Raw genomic sequence first — 19561 nt, forward strand, 5'->3', positions numbered from 1 at the left:
CAATAACTCTGAAACACAGAAACACTCGGTAAAACCTTTGACTCGATATATGGGTAAACGTGTAAAGGAACGCGTTACACTACTGACAAAATCGCAACTTTGACCTTAAGTATTTTACACATGGACAACTGTATTAATAGAGTGCAGGCTTTGAAAACGCCAACATAAAGCACTAATAAAACTTCTGGAAAACTTTCAAATAATGGCCACCATTTAACTAGGCCAACTGAACTCTTCCACACTATCTTGAAGTTCTACTATGAAAGTCTCACCACAATAATAAAGTTTAAATGCCTCTGAGTGCGTCGGTCAACAAAACACAATTACGACCACTTATTCCATATCACGTAGACAATACGAGCGAGTGGATTCCACAACTTCACGGCTTCACTTCAAAATTTGTTCTTAGCGAAGTCACAGAACTTGTATCTCAAAGCTGCCAATGACGCCGAAACGCCCAACCAATTTCACACCACAACATGTGACGTCCATCACGCTTGTTAGCAGCCGTTGACACTCGTATCTCTGCGAATGTCACGAGATGTCGAGGGTTACCCCTCGAATGCTAACAACCAACTCGCTTCGCCCGCCAACCCGAAAGAGAAGACACGCGAAAATCAAAGATAGCTTAGCTCAACCACAATCGATCTCAATGATACATGAACAAAATAACACTGGCGCCAGCTCGCCACGGCTCAGTTTTGTTATCAGGGAAACATTTATGGACCCTCCGTATTTGCCACTTCAGCTTTTTGTATTCCTTTACGCTATGAACTTTAGTATTTAAAATGGTTCAAATGGCTCTGAGCACTATGGGACTCAACTGCTGAGGTCATTAGTCCCCTAGAACTTAGAACTAGTTAAACCTAACTAACCTAAGGACATCACAAACATCCATGCCCGAGGCAGGATTCGAACCTGCGACCGTAGCGGTCTTGCGGTTCCAGACTGCAGCGCCTTTAACCGCACGGCCACTTCGGCCGGCTTTAGTATTTACTAATGAAATGTGTGGTAAACACCTGCCCAGGAATCAGGATTTCTTAACGCACACTATTTATTTATTTAATCGTGCCAGAAGCATCGTACATAAAATCAGAATAATTAACACATACATATCAAGTATAACAAATACAAAAAGAGTATAAAAGGATACAGATATATAAGCAGGGTCAAGTAGTTTTTTATTTTATGAAGTCTTGGACCAGAACCTGGCCACGTTCAGCGCTTCCGGGGTGGCATTCATCAAATCCCTCATGGTGCAGGTGCCTGGGCACGGCACACACTGCGTGAGGTGGATGGTGGTTTGAGTGTGTCCACAGTCACACAGCCGGTTCATTTGAGAGGCCCCATTTGCACATATTCTCTTTGGATCGTGTGACACCAGAGCGCAGCCTGTTAAGAGATTTCCATGTCGGGAGGGAGTTCTTCGTTTGGGACTAACCATTCCCCAAGGTGCACGTTTTCTTCTCGCCACATTGCCAGCCTCACTTGCTGCGGTGTCCCGACGATGTTTTCTGCTGTGTGCAGGAAGCTTTTTCTAGATTTTAGTCGACGGCGGGTTGGCTGGTGTTTGTACAGCGGGTGGGCCCTTGTCTTTTCCTTCCTGGCCGCTACTTTCCTTCTAATATCTGGTGGGGCCACGCCTGCCAGGCAGTACAGTTTAACAGTCGGGGTTGGTCTCAGACAGCTTCTGATGATGCGGCAGGATTCGTTAAGCGGTATGTCCACTTGCTTGGCGTGGCTAGAATTGTACCACACTCGGCACGCGTACTCCGCTGTTGAATAGCAGCACAAAGCCAGAGCTATGGTTCTCACTATTCCAGGCTGTGCCCCCCCCCTCCATGTAATGCCCGTTAGTTTGCGCACAGTGTTGTTTCTCGCAGCTACTTTGTGTTTAATGTTCATGCAGTGCTTTTTATAGGTGAGTGATTCATCCAAGGTGACGCCTAAGTATTTTGGTGTTTCGCAATGTTCCAGGGGCACTCCTTCCCAATTAGGTTGTAGTCTTCTTGCAGATTGCCTGTTCTTTAGATGGAAGACGCAGGTTTTGGTTTTCCCTGGGTTGGGTTTCAGATGGTTCCCCTTACATTAGGTGGCAAGCTGTGCGAGGGCTTCTGACTGATTCTGTTCAACAGTTTCAAAGCTGTCTGCTTGAGCGGTAATGGCGCAATCATCTGCATATATAAAGCTTTCGGTGCCTTGGGGGAGGGGCTGGACATTAGTATATGTGATGACTAACTGAAAACCTCTGCTGATACAGGTGTTGTTGATATACCTCGATGTGGACAGCTGAAAATGTGTGCCCCGTCCGGGACTCGAACCCGGGATCTCCTGCTTACATGGCAGACGCTCTATATATCTGAGCCACCGAGGACACAGATGAATAGCGCGACTGCAGGTACTTATCACTTGCACGCTTCCCGTGAGACTCACATTCCCAACTGTCCACAATTCTACATATGTATTGTACCGTATAGACATTTGCCTTCGTATATTAGTACATGTATTAAAAAGTGTTGGGGCCAGTACGCTTCCTTGGGGCAGGCCATTTTTCTGTATCCTCCACCGGCTTCTCTGTCCCGGACAATGCACGAAGAATCTTCGATTCTGGAGTAGGTTTCCAATCAGTAGGGTTAGTCTGCAGTCCCTACTCACAACGCACAGTTAATGGCCGTATCTACAGCACAATGTTGCTACCGAGTGGTCGACTGTCCCGGGCTTCCCTTCGGCGGCCAGAAGTAGGCCTGGCTGCGAGGCGTGGCGTGTCCTCGGCAACAGCCGGTAGGCACGTGCAGCACCCGCAGAGTCAGAGCGTCCGCCGCTCCGTGTGACTGGCGTCGGTGCTCTTCTTTTTGTGTTTACACTAGGGCGGACATTGCGCGTCACGACGCTTGTCTGCCGGAGATACACGCGCCGAGATATGGAACCAATCAGGGCGGCAGCGGCGCGCCGGCCGTGTAATTAAATTCTCGCCGCAGTACGCCCACCCCCTCCCCACCCCCTGACCACTGCCTCTGAGTTACTCGAGGGCCGGCATTGCAGCGGCTATCTCACCTCTTCCACAACTCCCTCACTGTGGACGCAAGGCGGCGCTTCTGAATTCACTACACCAGCACGTCCACCACTGCTCAAATGGTTCAAATGGCTCTGAGCACTATGGGACTTAACTGCTGAGGTCATCAGTCCCCTAGAACTTAGAACTACTTAAACCTAACTAACCTAAGGACATCACACACATCCATGCCCGAGGCAGGATTCGAACCTGCTACCGTAACGGTCGCGCGGTTCCAGACTGTAGCGCCTAGAACCGCTCGGCCACTCCGGCCGGCCACCACTGCTCACGGGTATTCTGATGAACACGAACCAGTCGATAATCAGGTAGGGGAATCGGACCCAGTTCAGGGTAAAGATACTTCGACTATCAAAATTTTATCAGTAAAGTAGCGAACCCTACAATGTTTCGCAATCGCTAAATATGTGAGGGAATTGGATATACGCCACAATCTCCTTCTCGCCCCCTCTCTATCCCAATCCTCCTTTCTCCGACCTCTGTCCACCTTCTCCTCTTCTATCGCCTTCCAGTCTCCTCCAGTACATCTCTTATCCAACAATCTCTCTATCCATATCCTCCTCCCTCATCACTTTGTACATATCTTGCTTCTCATTCTTTATATCCATTTCCTATCCCCTTCTCTGTCCCTGTCCTCCTCACCACTCTCTCTCTCTCTGACCTTATTTATTGTTTTTGCAAACGAAACCCTAATTGGGAATATCTACATCTACATCTACACTTATACTCCGCAAGCCACCCAACGGTGTGTGGCGGAGGGCACTTCACATGCCACTGTCATTATCTACCTTTCCTGTCCCAGTCGCGTATGGTTTGCGTATGGAACGACTGCCGGAAAGCCTCCGTGCGCGCTCGAATCTTTCTAAGTAGGGGGAAGCAAGATATTCGATACCTCATCCAGAAACGCACCCTCTCGAAACCTGGCGAGCAAGCTACACCGCGATGCAGAGTCTTGCAGAGTCTGCCACTTGAGTTTGCTAAACATCTCCGTAACGCTATCACGCTTACCAAATAACCCTGTGACGAAACGCGCCGCTCTTCTTTGGATTTTCTCTATCTCCTCTGTCATCCTGACCTGGTACGGATCCCACACTGATGAGCAATACTCAAGTATAGGTCGAACGAGCGTTATTTAAGCCACCTCCTTTGTTGATGGACTCTCCCAATGAATCTCAACCTGGCACCCGCCTTACCAACAATTAATTTTATATGATCATTCCACTTCAAATCGTTCCGCACGCATACTCCCAGATATTTTACACAAGTAGCTGCTACCGGTGTTTGTTCCGCTATCATATAATCATACAATAAAGGATACTTCTTTCTATGTATGCGCAATACATTACATTTGTCTATGTTAAGGGTCATTTGCCACTCCCTGCACCAAGTGCCTATCCGCTGCAGAGCTTTTCTGCATTTCGCTGCAATTTTATAATGCTGCAACTTCTCTGTATACTACAGCATCATCCGCGAAAAGCCGCATGGAACTTCCGACACAATCTACCAGGTCATTTATATATATTGTGAAAAGCAATGGTCCCATAACACTCCCCTATGGCACTGCTGAGTTTACTTTAACGTCTGTAGACGTCTCTCCGTTGAGAACAACATGCTGTGTTCTGTTTGCTAAAAACTCTTCAATCCAGCCACGCAGCTGGTCTGATATTCCGTAGGCTCTTACTTTGTTTAACAGGCGACACTGCGGAACTGTATCGAATGCCTTCCGGAAGTCAAGGAAAATGGCATCTACCTGGGATCCTGTATTTAATATTTTCTGGGTCTCATGAACAAATAAAGCGAGTTGGCTCTCACACGATCGCTGTTTCCGGAATCCATGTTGATTCCTACAGAGTAGATTCTGGGTTTCCAGAAATGACATGATAGGCGAGCAAAAAACATGTTCTAAAATTCTACAACAGATCAATGTCAGAGATATAGGTCTATAGTTTTGCGCATCAGCTCGACGATCCTTCTTGAAGACTGGCGCTACCTGTCAAAATGAATGCGTGAGTGGGTTGGAATCATTAGTGCACGGGGTGTGAGAGGGACCTGTCCAGCTGCTGACTCTGTGACAGTATTTCGCATGGTTTTAACCTACGGACAGGTAGGATTGTGAAGTTACCCATAAACACAACTTTCCTGTTTTGTGTTAAAAATTACTGCAAAAATCAAAACAAAACTCCACGTTTTTACAGCACAGTTTACCACGCTCTTCCTTGCAGACGGTTCGACAAAGCTTTTATTGAATAATTGCTATTCGCTTTGCATTCAAACGTCGTAAACGTTGTTTTGACTCAACGACCATATACTTGATATACGTTGCACGAACGCCGACCGATATTTCGCCGGGTAGCTGGTTGCGTTTTATCGAAAGAAATAAACCACAAGCTGAAATCAATTGAATGTTTGCAAACTGCAATAAGAAAACTGTCAAACTAAACGACATATATATACTACTGGCCATTAAAATTGCTACACCAAAAAGAAATGCAGATGAAAAACGGGTATTCATTGGACAAATATATTGTACTAGAACTGACATGCGATTAAATTTTCACCCAATTTGGGTGCATAGATCCTGAGAGATCAGTACCCAGAACAACTACCTATGGCCGTACTAACGGCCTTGATACGTCTGGGCATTGAGTCAAACAGAGCTTGGATGGCGTGTACATGTACAGCTGCCAATGCAGCTTCAACACGATACCACAGTTCATCAAGAGTAGTGACTGGCGTATTGTGACCAGTCGGTTGCTCAGCCACCATTGACCAAACGTTTTCAATTGGTGAGAGATCTGGAGTATGTGCTGACCAGGGCAGCAGTCGAACATTTTCTGTACAGAACGTGCAACATGCGGTCGTGCATTATCCTGCTGAAATGTAGGGTTTCGCAGGGATCGAATGAAGGGTAGAGCCACGGGTCGCAACACATCTGAAATGTCAATGCGAACAATATGTGACCGAGGCGTGTAACCAATGGTACCCCATACCATCACGCCGGGTGATACGCCAGTATGGTGATGACGATTACACGCTTCCAATGTGCGTTCATCGCAATGTTGCCAAACACGGATGCGACCATCATGATGCTGTAAACAGAACCTGGATTCATCCGAAGAAATGACGTTTTTGCCATTCGTGCACCCAGGTTCGTCGTTGAGTACACCATCGCAGACGCTCCTGTCTGTGATGCAGCGTCAAGGATAACGGCAGCCATGATCTCCGAGCTGATAGTCCATGCTGCTGAAAACTTCGTCGAACTGTTCGTGCAAATGGTTGTTGTCTTGCAAACGTCCCCATCTGTTGACTAGGAGATCGAGACGTAGCTGCACGATCTGTTACAGCCATGTGGGTAAGATGCCTCTCATCTCGACTGCTAGTGTGTACGTATACCTCACCCCTCATGGTAATGTACATGTGCGTGGTGCATGGTAATGTACACATCACGTGTGTACGTATACCTCACCCCTCATAGTAATGTACATGTCCGTCAGTGAAAAAGACCAATAAAAAGGTGTTAGCATGTGGACGTAATGTGCTGTTCCAGTCTCTTCCGTACCTAAGGTCCATCACCGTTCCCTTTGGATCCCTCCGTAATTCGGTGCTCTCCGATACACACGATCGAACAGCGGAGGAGTGGACTCAAGCGTCAACTTTAGGTTACAATAACTCCGGATGTAATTAACATTTTACAATGCAACAAGCGGCACTGATTACGTATTTGTTTATATGTTCAGATGTGCTAACAAAACTAACGGGGTTCCATTTAAAAAAACGTAGGTTTGTGTTAAAAACATACTTCCGTGCATTTTTGTATGGTTTGTATTAACCAATTACACTAGCCCCTCTCCTCACGTTCGGTCTGTGGAATCGGTTCGTCAGTATTTGATGTGGTTTACGAAATATATCCAGCGGTAACGTTAGGTGACTCACCCTGTAAATGGTTCAAATGGCTCTGAGTACTATGGGTCTTAACATCTGAGGTCATGAGTTCCCCAGAATTTAGAACTACTTAAACCTAACTAGCCTAAGGACATCACACACATCCATGCCCGAGGCAGGATTCGAACCTGCGACCGTAGCAGTCGCGCGGTTCCGGATTTGAGCGCCTAGAACCGCTTGGCAACAGCGGCCGGCGTCGGTATAGAGTCGGTTATTAGTGATCATGATGGAGCCATGGCTACAAACGTTAATAAATCAGTCAAGAATGCTAGGAGAGTGTTTCTACTAGAAAGAGGAGAAGCAACTATTAGTATCTCACTTAAACAATATCATGGACATATCCCCTATATCGGTTTTCAGCAGAACTCTGGAACTTATTCTGAGGTCGTACACAATAAATTTCCTACAGAATGGAAAGGTTGTGTACAAGAATCAGTACGGTTTTAGAAAGCATCGCTAGTGAAAAACTCACCTTGCACTTTTCCGATGGTATTCTGCGGACTATGGATGAAAGGTAACAGGCGGATTCCATATCTCTAGTTTCTCGAAAAACATTTGACACGCTACCCCACTGCAAACTCTCAACAAAGCTACGAGCATACGCAATAGGTTCACAGATATGAGAGTGACTCGAAGGTTTCTCAAATAATAGAAACAACTTCGTTGTCCTCGCCGGCTAATGCTCATCAGAGACGAGCGTATTGTCAAGAGTGCTCCGGGGAAGCGTGATAGGACAGCTATTTTTCTGTAAACATAAGTGATCTGGCGGACAGGTTGGCAGCGATCTGGTGATGTTTTTCTGATGATGGTGTGTTGCACGTGAAGGTGTCGAAGGTAAATGACTGCAGTATGATAGAAGATGGCTTAGACAAAATTTCTAGTTATTTTGATGAATTGCAGCTAGCTCTAAATGTTGAAAAATGTGAGCTAATGACGATGTTTAGGGAAAACAAACCCGTAATCTTTGAATGCAGCATTAGTAGTCATCTATTTGACACAGTCACATATTTTTTAAAATCTGGGCGTAGCGTTGGAAAGCGATATGAAATGGAGCGTCCATGAGAGAATTGTGGTAGAGAAGGTGAATGGTCGAAATCGGTTTCTTGGGAGAAATCTAGGAAAGTGTGGTTCTTTTGCAAAGGAGGCCGCCTAAAGGACGCTAACGCGACCTATTTCTTAGTATTGCTCGACTGTTTGGGATTCGCATCAGTGCGGATTAAAGGAAGACATCGAAACAATTCAGAGGCGGGCTGCAAAATTTGTTTCCGGTAGATTCGAACGACCCGTAAATGTTACGGAAATGCTTCTGGAGCTCAAATGGGGATCCTTGGAGGGAAGGTGACGTTATTTACGAGGAACGCTATTGAGTAAATTTAGAGAACCGGCATTTGAAGCTGGCCGCTAATGAACATTTCGATTGGGGACCACAAAGATAAGAGACGAAATATTAAGTCTCGTACGGAGGCATATAACCATTGGTTTTTCCCCCGCTCTGTATGTGGGTGGAACGGGAGAGGAGCGACTAGTATTGGTACAGGGTGCCCACCTCTATGCAAAATACAGAGGCTTATGGAGTATGTATGTAGATGTAGACTGCCCATTCTCTATACCTACGTCGTTTCTGTCGAGACGGGATTCTCAATGTAGCACGTCGCTTTAAGGCGTAAGCCTTGTTTGGTACAGAACATTTGAACTGTAACTACATTTTTCTTCGAACCACATTAGTACACTACGGGCCATTAATATTACTACATCATGAAGAAGACGTGCTGCAGACGCGAAATTTAACCGACAGGAAGAAGATGCTGCGATATGCAAATGATTAGCGTTTCAGAGCATTCACACAAGGTTGGCGCCGTTGGTGACACCTACAACGTGCTGACATGAGGAAAGTTTCCACCGATTTCTCATACACAAACAGCAGTTGACTGGCGTTGCCTGGTGAAACGTTGTTGTGATGCCTCGTGTAAGGAGGAGAAATGCGTACCATCACGTTTCCGACTTTGATAAAGGTCGGATTGTAGCATATCGCGATTGTGGTTTATCGTATCGCGACATTGCTGCTCGGGTTGTTCGAGATCCAATGACTGTTAGCAGAATATGGAATCGGTGGGTTCAGGAGGGTAATACGGATCCCCTGTGCTGGATCCCAACGGCCTCGTATCACTAGCAGTCGAGATGACAGGCATCTTATCCGCATGGCTGTAACGGATCGTGCATCCACGTCTCGATCCCTGAGTCACCAGATGGAGACGTTTACCAGACAACAACCATCTGCACGAACAGTTCGACGACGTTTGCAGCAGCATGGACGATCAGCTCGGAGACCATGGCTGCGGTTACCCCTGACGTTGCATCACAGACAGGAGCGCCTGCGATGGTGTGCTCAACGACGAACCTGTGTGCACGAATGGCAAAACGTCATTTTTTCGGTTGAATCCAGGTTCTGTTTATGGCATCATGATGGTCGCATCCGTGTTTGGCGACATCGCGTTGAACGCACATTGCAAGCGTGTATTCGTCATCGCCATACTGGCGCATCACCCGGCGTGATGGTATGGGGTGCAATTGGTTACACGTCTCGGTCAACTCTTGTTCGCATTGACGGTACTTTGAACAGTGGACGTTACATTTCAGATGTGTTACGACCCGTGGCTGTACCCTTCATTCGATCCCTGCGAAACCCTACATTTCAGCAGGATAATGCACGACCGCATGTTGCACGTTCTGTACAGAAAATGTTCGACTGCTGCCCTGGTCAGCACATACTCCAGACCTCTCACCAATAGAAAACTTCTGGTCAATGGTTACCGAGCAACTGGTTCGTCACAATACGCCAGTCACTACTCTTGATGAACTGTGGTATCGTGTTGAAGGTTCATGGGCAGCTGTACCTGTACACGCCATCCAAGCTCTGCTTGACTTAATGCCCAGGCGTATCGAGGTCGTTATCACGGCTAGAGTTGGTTGGTCTGGGTACTGATTTCTCAGGATCTATGCACCCAAATTGCGGGAAAATGTAATCACATGTCAGTTCTAGTATAATGTATTTGTCCAATGAATATCCATTTAACATCTGCATTTCTTCTTGGTATAGCAATTTTAATGGCCAGTAGTGTAGTTACACTCAGACTTCCTAAAGTTGCAGTCTGTGTTTGTTCACTTTATTAACTTGGGAAAAAAACTTGGCTTCTCTACATGTAGAAAACAACTCATGTAAATGCAGATGCTTAAGAAAAAAATCCTGCAATGTCCGAATAACGATATTAGTAGTGTGCCACTTGACACATTCATGGCGTAACGTTACAAACCAATATGAAATAGAACAAGCATCGAAGAGTCGGCAGTAAAAAAAGGCGACTTTGTAGACTTCTGTGTAATGGGAGAATTCTTGGGAGGTACAGCATATGTACGAGGGGCGATAAGTAAATAATGAAACATTTTTTTTCTGAAAGCAAATTGGTTTTATTCCGGATTCCAATACGCCATATTGTTTTGGCTGCAGAACCCTATATTTCAACATAATCATCGTTCATTGCTGCGGCCTCACGCCACCTTACTGCGAGGACCTTTATGCATGCATGATACCACTCTGCTGGTCGACGTCGGAGCCGAAGTCTTGTTGCATCAATAACTTCTGCATCATCCACGTGCCGCTTCCCGCGAAGTGCATCCTTCATTGAGTCAAAACTGTTCTGCTAGGCAGCGAGTAACCCAGAGGGCATAAATCTTTGAGTAGCCCAACTGGCGGACGAGTGTGTGAACACTACCAACTGAGACGTCCACTTAAGCAGCGTGGTATTTTTTTGAAGGACATAATATTTCCGCCAGTGACTGTTATAAGTTTTTATTACACTATTGCAATTTCGTCCTTAGGCCATTATCAACTGATTTTATGGCTTTACGCCATGTCAACGTAATTTAAGCTGACATATTTGAATGTCGTTGCCAGTACTGTTAAATACGCTCGTGACGTTGTTACACAGTGCGAGTACACGTATTTGGGTGAATGCGCGTGCTGGCACTGTTTAACAACGTCACGAGTGTATTTAACAGTACTGGATACGATATACAAATGTGTCTGCTTATATTACGTTGACATGGCTTAAAGACATAATATCAGTTGATAATGGCCTAAGGCCGAAATTGCAATAATGTAATAAAAACTTATAACAGTCACTGGCGGAAAGATGATTGAGCCAGATCGCTGGTCGATCATCAGCGATCGCCTTGTTATCTTTGGCGCGTCCCCGGGCATGAGCATCTTTGCGTTTCGGCTGGGGCGCGCGGGACGGCGAGAGGCAGTCGGTTTGGGGCGGCCGGTGAGACTGGCGGAGTTGTGGCTCGGGCGTAAGCACATGTGTGATGTCTGTTACGCTGGCGCTGTTTGCTAATCGTGAAACGCCTGCGGCGGTTAGTGGTTGCCTGGAAGGCATTTCATATAAACTGTGCCAAGCCTCGCAGTGAGAGGGGAGTCCGGAGTTGGTGTTGGCTAGATGTTTGTACAAATTGAAGTGCCTGTGTGAGAAGCACGGCGTGGGCCTGTTGGTTGCTTCGTCTTTCTGGCAGCCACCGCAACTGGATGTTCGGCCGGAATGTCTACAGTTTGTGGTGAGCATAGTGCTCCTAGTCGCCGGCCGGAGTGGCCGTGCGGTTCTAGGCAGTACAGTCTGGAACCGAGAGACCGCTACGGTCGCAGGTTCGAATCCTGCCTCGGACATGGATGTGTGTGATGTCGTTAGGTTAGTTAGGTTTAATTAGTTCTAAGTTCTAGGCGACTGATGACCTCAGAAGTTAAGTCGCATAGTGCTCAGAGCCATTTGAGCCATTTGCTCCTAGTCTCACTCATAGCCTGTGTTATTTGTGGGTGCCGACCCCTTGTCTGTAACTGCTTCCGGGTGTCCTGTACGATTTAACAGCAAAACTGTGTTTTTGTGGCATTCTGTGTTTCTGGCTCAGTCTCCGCCTAGGAAGGGGAAAGATTTGTGGCTCAACTGAAAGAGGGAGGGGGGGGGAGGGGTTCGATTGGACATCTTTTGGAATTCCTCAATGCTGTAATTTAAACATATATAAAAAAATTGTTCTTTCAGAATAAGCGCCTGTTTCTTTGGGACAGTGCAGTTCAATCAGGAGTGGCGTAATGTTAATGAGTATTTGTTATTCGTCAAATGAAGTGTATTTGATGTCTTGCAGTTTTCTGGGGCACGCAGCTGTGTTATTGAACTCATTTTGAAGGGTATGTCGGGTGAATGACTGGTCCCCACTTCAGTATATGCTTTTGAGTAGTATTGTGAGGTTTTTTTTGTTATTTGTCAGTGGGGTGTATTGATTCAATTTTGTTTTTCTCTTTCTTTTGAATTACGGAGAATTGTTTAGTTTATCTGGTTATTGGCTTAACTCGCGCTTCACGCACTAAATCAGCTGATATTGAAATTGTTTCTTTTATTCCTGTTTAATGTCAGACAGATTCAAATGTAACTTCATTTATGTTATTTGAAATAAATGGGTTGGATTGACCTTAATGAATTATGTGCAGTCGAAGTAAGGGACCCAGTCCTTCATTAGTGCTTAACAGTGGCGTGTGGTTCGTGTTGTCAGCCCCGTGCTCGGAACAGTGATGTCCTTGAAAAAAAAATTTTGTAACTGTGAATCGCAGCTACAACAAGTTTATTCAGCGTGGTATTTGATTGTGATCCGTCTATCATCTCAAGTGAGAGTGTCCGCACGTTCCAACATTGCAGGAGTCGCAGCTGTGTCCGGCCGGCCGGCACGTGGGAGGTCGGACACGTTTGCAAGACCTTATTGCTATGATAACAGATGCCTCGCCCCAATGATTTACCGTGGTTTTGTTCACTGCATCCTCTTGTAGACATTCTGCAAGCGCCTATGAATATCTGCGATGCTCTGGTTCTATGCCAAGAAAGTCAATGACAGCTCGCTGCTTAGAACGCGTTGTGGAAGACTACGTGTAGTGCCGCGTCAAATCGGAATTTCATAAAACTATAGGGGCTGACGCGGAAGTATTCCACGATGTCCCGTAACAAACCCGCATTTTTTCAAAATGAGTTGCTTTAATTATTGAACGCCTCTCACGTAACGAACCCGCCTAGATAACAGTGCGTGTTATGCATGCCAAAGACCGGCTTCCGGGACGGGGTTGTGTCTTACTTGTAAAGGCACATGTCTAGCAACACAGGTAGAGTATCCCGTATGAAATCATGATAACGTGCTCCATTGAGCGTAGGTGGAAGAACATGGGGCCCAATCAAGACATCACCAACAATGCCTGCCCAAACGTTCACAGAAAATCTGTGTTGATGACGTGATTGCACAATTGCGTGCGGATTCTCGTCAGCCCACACATGTTGATTGTGAAAATTTACAATTTGATCACGTTGGAATGAAGCCTCATCCGTAAAGAGAACATTTGCACTGAAATGAGGATTGACACATTATTGGATGAACGGTTCGCATAAGTGTACCCGTGGAGGCCAATCAGCTGCTGATAGTGCCCGCACACGCTGTACATGGTACGGAAACAAATGGTTCTACCGTAGCACTCTCCATACAGTGACGTGGTCAACGTTACCTTGTACAGCAGCAACTTCTCCGACGCTGACATTAGGGTTATCGTCAACTGCACGAAGAATTGCCTCGTCCATTGCAGATGTCCTCGTCGTTCTAGGTCTTACCCAGTCGCGAGTCATAGGCTGGAATGTTCCGTGCTCTCTAAGACGCCGATCAGTTGCTTCGAACGTCTTCCTGTCGGGACACTTTCGTTCTGGAAATCTGTCTCGATAGAAACGTACCGCGCCACGGCTATTGCCCCGTGCTAATCCATACATCAAATGGGCATCTGCCAACTCCGCATTTGTAAACATTGCACTGACTACAAAACCACGTTCGTGATGAACACTAACCTGTTGATGCTACGTACTGATGTGCTTGATGCTAGTACTGTAGAGCAATGAGTCGCATGTCAACACAAGCACCGAAGTCAACATTACCTTCCTTCAATTGGGCCAACTGGCGGTGAATCGAGGAAGTACAGTACATACTGACGAAACTAAAATGAGCTCTAACATGGAAATTAAGCGTTTACGGACACATGTCCACATAACATCTTTTCTTTATTTCTTTATTTGTGTGTGAGGAATGTCCCCTGAAAGTTTGGCCGTACCTTTTTGTAACACCCTGTATACAACCGTTTTTTTTTTTTCAAAAAGAAAAGCAGCACCATTTTCAGTAGTTGCGGAGGAAACAGTATGTATGAGTGATGTGGCCTTGTAACAGCAACCAACATGCCCTTGCTATGCTGGTACTGTGAACGGTTGAAAGCAAGAGGAAACGACACCTGTAAGTTTTCCAAAGGACATGCGGCTGTACTGCATAGTTAAATTACGATGGAATCTTCCTGGGTAAAATATTGTGGTGGTAAAATAGTCCCCCATGTGGGTGACACTCTGAAGGAACACATAGAAGGATCTCGTAATCAGGAGAAACAAAACTGGCGTTCTACTGGTCCCAACAGGTAGGTAGATAAAAAATCTAAAACCAGAAATGCATAGGATGAAGTTAGATATAGTGGAAAGTAGCGAAGTTCTGCGGCAGAACGAAGAAGAATTTTGGTCACGTGAATACAGGGCTAGAAATACAAAATCAAACTGTGACAATGCAAGTTTTAATAATTATCAGTAAGAAAATAGGAATGCGGGTTAAGCTACTATAAATAGCATAGTGAAGGTACTATCGTAACCACAATAGTCACGAAACGCCTGTCCACCACAGTAGTATAAGTTAATATGCCACCTAACTTCGCAGGCGATGAAGAGATTGAAAAAAAAAATGTATGATGAAGTAAAAGAAATCATAGATATAGTTAAGGAAGCAGAAAACTGAATCGCGATGGGGGACTCGAATTCGATAGTAGGATAAGGAAGAGAAGAAAAAGTAGTAGGTGAATTTGGAATGGGGCAAAGGAAGGAAAGAGGAAGCCGCCTGGTAGATTACTGACAAGAGTGTAATTTAATCGTGGCTGAACTCGATCTAAGAATCAGGAAAGATGGTTGCATACATGGAAGAGACCTGGAGACACCACGAGGTTTCAGAGTGAAAAGTAATGCTTCCACTTTCGTAACTCTTCAACAGTTGGCAGCATTGGTTTGCGACGAGTACTGCCTTGTTCCGTAGCCTCTTCTCTACAGCTACAGTTGGCGAGAAGTCTTAACAGTGAACAGGGTCACCCCAAAGGAGATTCATCAGAGAATGAAAGCAGTTTATGGTGACTGTGTTGATGTGAGTACTGTACGTCGTTGGACGAGTAAGTTTAAAGATGTTGAGGCCGGAACATCTGACCAACGTGACAAAAAAAAGAGTTGGACGTCCTGTGACAGCAACCACCGAGTTTCGCAAGCAAAATGTTGACATATTGACTAAGGACGATAATCGTATCACTCAGAGATAAATTGGAAGCACAATCAGCGTTTCACAAGAACGTGTGGGTCACACTATTGCTTTGCTTGGCTATCGGAAGATTTGTGCACGAAGGGTACCGCGGATGCTGACTCCTGAAATGAAATCTCACCACTGTACAGTATCCTCCATACAGTCCAGTTTTAGCACTGTCTCACTTCCATCCGTTCCCGATAATGAAAGACGATCTGCGGCGACATCATTATGCTTTTGGTGAAGACTTTGAGAAAATTGTGTGACTGTGGTTGCGGAAACAGAGTGTCGACTTCTTCCGTGACGGCTTGAGAAAACTTGTTCATCGTTGGCAGGAATGTATCAGATTGGCTGATGATTTTGTGGAAAAGTGAATATTGGTAATTAAAGATCACATTCTAAGGTTTATTTCTGCATTTGATTTATTAAAAGATTCCCATCCAAACCGAATTAACGAGGATGGAGGCATTACTTTTCATTCAACCCTCGTATAACAATAAGACAGAGATTCCAAAAACAAATTATAAACTTTTAGACATTTGCTGTGGCAAATGTTGAACCTGACCACAAATTACTGGTTATGAACTGTAGCTCAACACTGAAGAAATTGGTAAGAGGAAGGAAATTAAGGACAAGGGACATGGATAAGTTCAAAGAACCAGAGGATTACAGAGTTTTTGAGGGAGTCTTAAACAACAGTCGACTGAAATAGGGGAAAAGAATAAAGTTGAAGAATGGGTAGCTTTCAAAGATGAAATAATGAAGGCAGCACAGGATCAAATAGGTAAAATCACATCACCTAGAAGAAATCCTTGTGTGTCACAGGACATACTGAATTTAACTGATGAAAGAAGAAAACATAAAAATGCAGCAAGTGACCCTGGGGAAAGGGGATACAAACGACTAAAAAAATGAGACTGACAGGAATTGCAAAATGACCAAGCAGGAATGACTGCGTGACAAATATAAGGATTTAAAAACATATATCACTAGGAAAGAAATAGGTAATTCACTCGGGAAAACGGAAGAGGCCTTTGGAGAAAAGAGAAGCAGCTGTAAGAGTATCAAGAGCTCATATTGAAGATCAGGACTAAGCACAGAAGGGAAAGCTGAAACGTATAAGGCGTATATAGAGCATCTACGCAATGGGTGATGAACTTGAAGGCAGTATTATACAAAGGGAAGGGGATGCACATGAATATGAAATAGGACATATGACACTACGAGAAGACTTTGACAGAGCACTGAAAGATCTGAGTTGAAACAAAACCCCTCGAGCAGATGACATTCCGCCAGAACTACTGAATCCTGCGCGGGATTATCCGAGCGGTCTGGGCGCTGCGGTCATGGACTTTGCGGCTGGTCCCGGCGGAGGTTCGAGTCCTCCCTCGGGCATGGGTGTGTGTGTTTGTCCTTTGGATAATTTAGGTTAAGTAGTGTGTAAGCTTAGGGACTGATGACCTTAGCAGTTAAGTCTCATAAGATTTCACACACATTTGAACACACATTTTTGAACTACTGATAGCCTTGGGCCAGACGGCCATGAAAAACTTTTCCATCTAAAGTGCAAGATGTATGAGACACGCCAAATACCCTCAAACTTCAATCAGCATATAATAATTCCTATTCCAAAGGAGGAAGTGCTGAAAGGTGTGAATATTACTGATCTATCCGTTTAATAAGTCATGACTGCAAAATACAAGAACGAATTCTTTACAGAAGAATGGAAAAACTGGTAGAAGACGACCTCGAGGAAGATCAGATTGAATTCCGGAGAAATGTAGGAACACGCGAGACAATACTGGCTCTACGACTTCTCTTAGACAATAGGTTAAGTAAAGGCTATCCTACGTTAGTAACATTTTTACACGTAGATAAAGCTTTTGACAATGATGATTTGAATTCTCTCTTTGAACTTCTGATGGTAGCAGGGGTGAAATACAGGGACCGAAAGGTTATTTACTACTGGCATAGAAGCCAGATGCTAGTTATAAGAGTCTAGGGACATGAAAGGGAAACATTGGTTAAGAAGGCAATGAGACAATATTATTCAATCCGTATTCAATCTGTACGCTGAGCAAGCAGTAAAGCAAGCCAAAGAAAAATTTGGAGTAGGAATTCAAATTCAAGGAGAAGAAATAAGAACTTCGCGGTTTTGTCAGTGACAAAAAAATGGAGATGAGCGTATGGCATCGTTGACCGGGAGGCCCCTATACGGGGAAGTTCGGCCGCTAAGTATTAATCCTACTTCATTCAACTCCACCTTAAGCGAGCGACTTGCGCGCCGGTAATGAGGATGAAATCATGATAAGGAAACACAACACCCAGCCCCAGAACGGAGAAAATCTCCAGCCCGGCCGGGAATCGAGCCCAGGCCCACTTGAATGGGAGGTGAGCACGTTACCATCCAGCTAAGCACGCGGACTTGCCGATGACATTTTCGTTCTATAAGAGATGTCAAAGGACTTGGAAGAGCAGCTGAACGGAATGGACAATGTCTTGAAAAGAAGACACAAGATGAACACAAACAAAAGCAAAATATGTATAATGGAATTAGTATATCATGTCATGCTGAGGGAATTATATAAGGAAACTAGACACTAAAAGTAATTGAAGAGTTTTCCTATTTTGGGAACAAGATAACAGATGATGGCGAAGTAGAAAGGATATAAAATGTAAACTGGCAATGACAAGAAAAGCGTTGGTGAAGAAGAGAAATTTGTTGACATCAACTATTAATAGAAGTGTTAGAAAGTCTTTTCTGAAGGTATTTGCTTGGATTGTACATCTACAAGCTACACCGTACGTCGCTTCCTTTCCTGCTCCACTCTCAGACAGAGCAAGGGGAAAACGACAATCTACATGCCTCCGTATGAGCCCTAATTTCTCTTCTCTTATCTTCGTGGCCCTTACGTGAAATGTATGTTGGCGGCAGTATGATCGTTCTGCAGTCAGCTTCAAATGTCGGTTCTCTAAATTTTCTCAATAGTGTTCCTCGGAAAGAACGACGCTTTGCCTCCAGTGATTCCTAATTGAGTTCCCCATGTATTTCCGTAACAATTACATGTTGTTCGAACCCACCAATAACAAATCTAGCAGCCCGCCTCTCAATTGCTTAGATGTCTTCCTTTGATCCGACCTGGTGCGGATTACAAAAACTCCAGCAGTACTCGAGAACAGGTTGCACTAGCATCTTATATGCTATGACCTTTACAGATAAACCATACTTTCCTAGAATTCTCCCAATAAACCGAAGTCAACCATTCGCCTTTCCTACCACAATCCCCACACGCTCATTCCATTTCATTTCGTCCTGAAACTTTACGCCAGGATGATTAAACGACGTGGCTGTGTCAAGCAGTATACTGCTACTGCTGTATCCGAGCATCATGGGTTTGTATTTCCTACTCATCCGCATTGCCTTACGATTTTCCTCATTTAGAACCAGCTGCCGTTTACAAGACTAACTAGAAATTTTGTCTAAATCATCTTCTGTCATCTTTCTCGTTGTCGTCACCTTCCTACACAGTACAGAATCATTAATAAACAACCACAGATTGCTGCTCACCTTGTCCGCCAGATCTTTTGTGTAAACAGAAAATAACAGCCGTCCTGTCACACTTTCCCTGGACACTCCTGACGATATCCTTGTCTCTGATGAACACACGCCGTCGAGGACAACATACTGGATTCTATTACTTAAAAAGTCTTCGAGCCACACACTTATCTGGGAATCTATTCCATATGCTTGTACCTTAGTTAACAATCGGCAGCGGGGTCTCGTGTCATCTGCTTTTCGGAAATCTAGGAATATAGAAACTTTCTGTTGCCCTTCGTGCTAGTTCGCAGTATATCATGCGAGGTAATGGCAAGCTGAGCTTTTCGAAAACCGTGCTGATTCGTGCTCATAAACTTTTCGCTCTCTAGGAAATTTATTATATTCATACTCAGAATATGTTCTAGAATTCTGCAGCAAACCGATGTTAAGGATACTTTTCTGTAATTTTGCTTGTCCGTTCTTTTACCCTTGTTATGTACGGGAATCACATGCGCTTTTAGTGCTATGTATGGAAGTGAAACATGGGGGATGAACAGTTTACACAA

The sequence above is a fragment of the Schistocerca nitens genome, chromosome 1 (assembly GCF_023898315.1).
Source record: "Schistocerca nitens isolate TAMUIC-IGC-003100 chromosome 1, iqSchNite1.1, whole genome shotgun sequence".
In the NCBI taxonomy this organism is placed as follows: Eukaryota; Metazoa; Arthropoda; class Insecta; order Orthoptera; family Acrididae; genus Schistocerca; species Schistocerca nitens.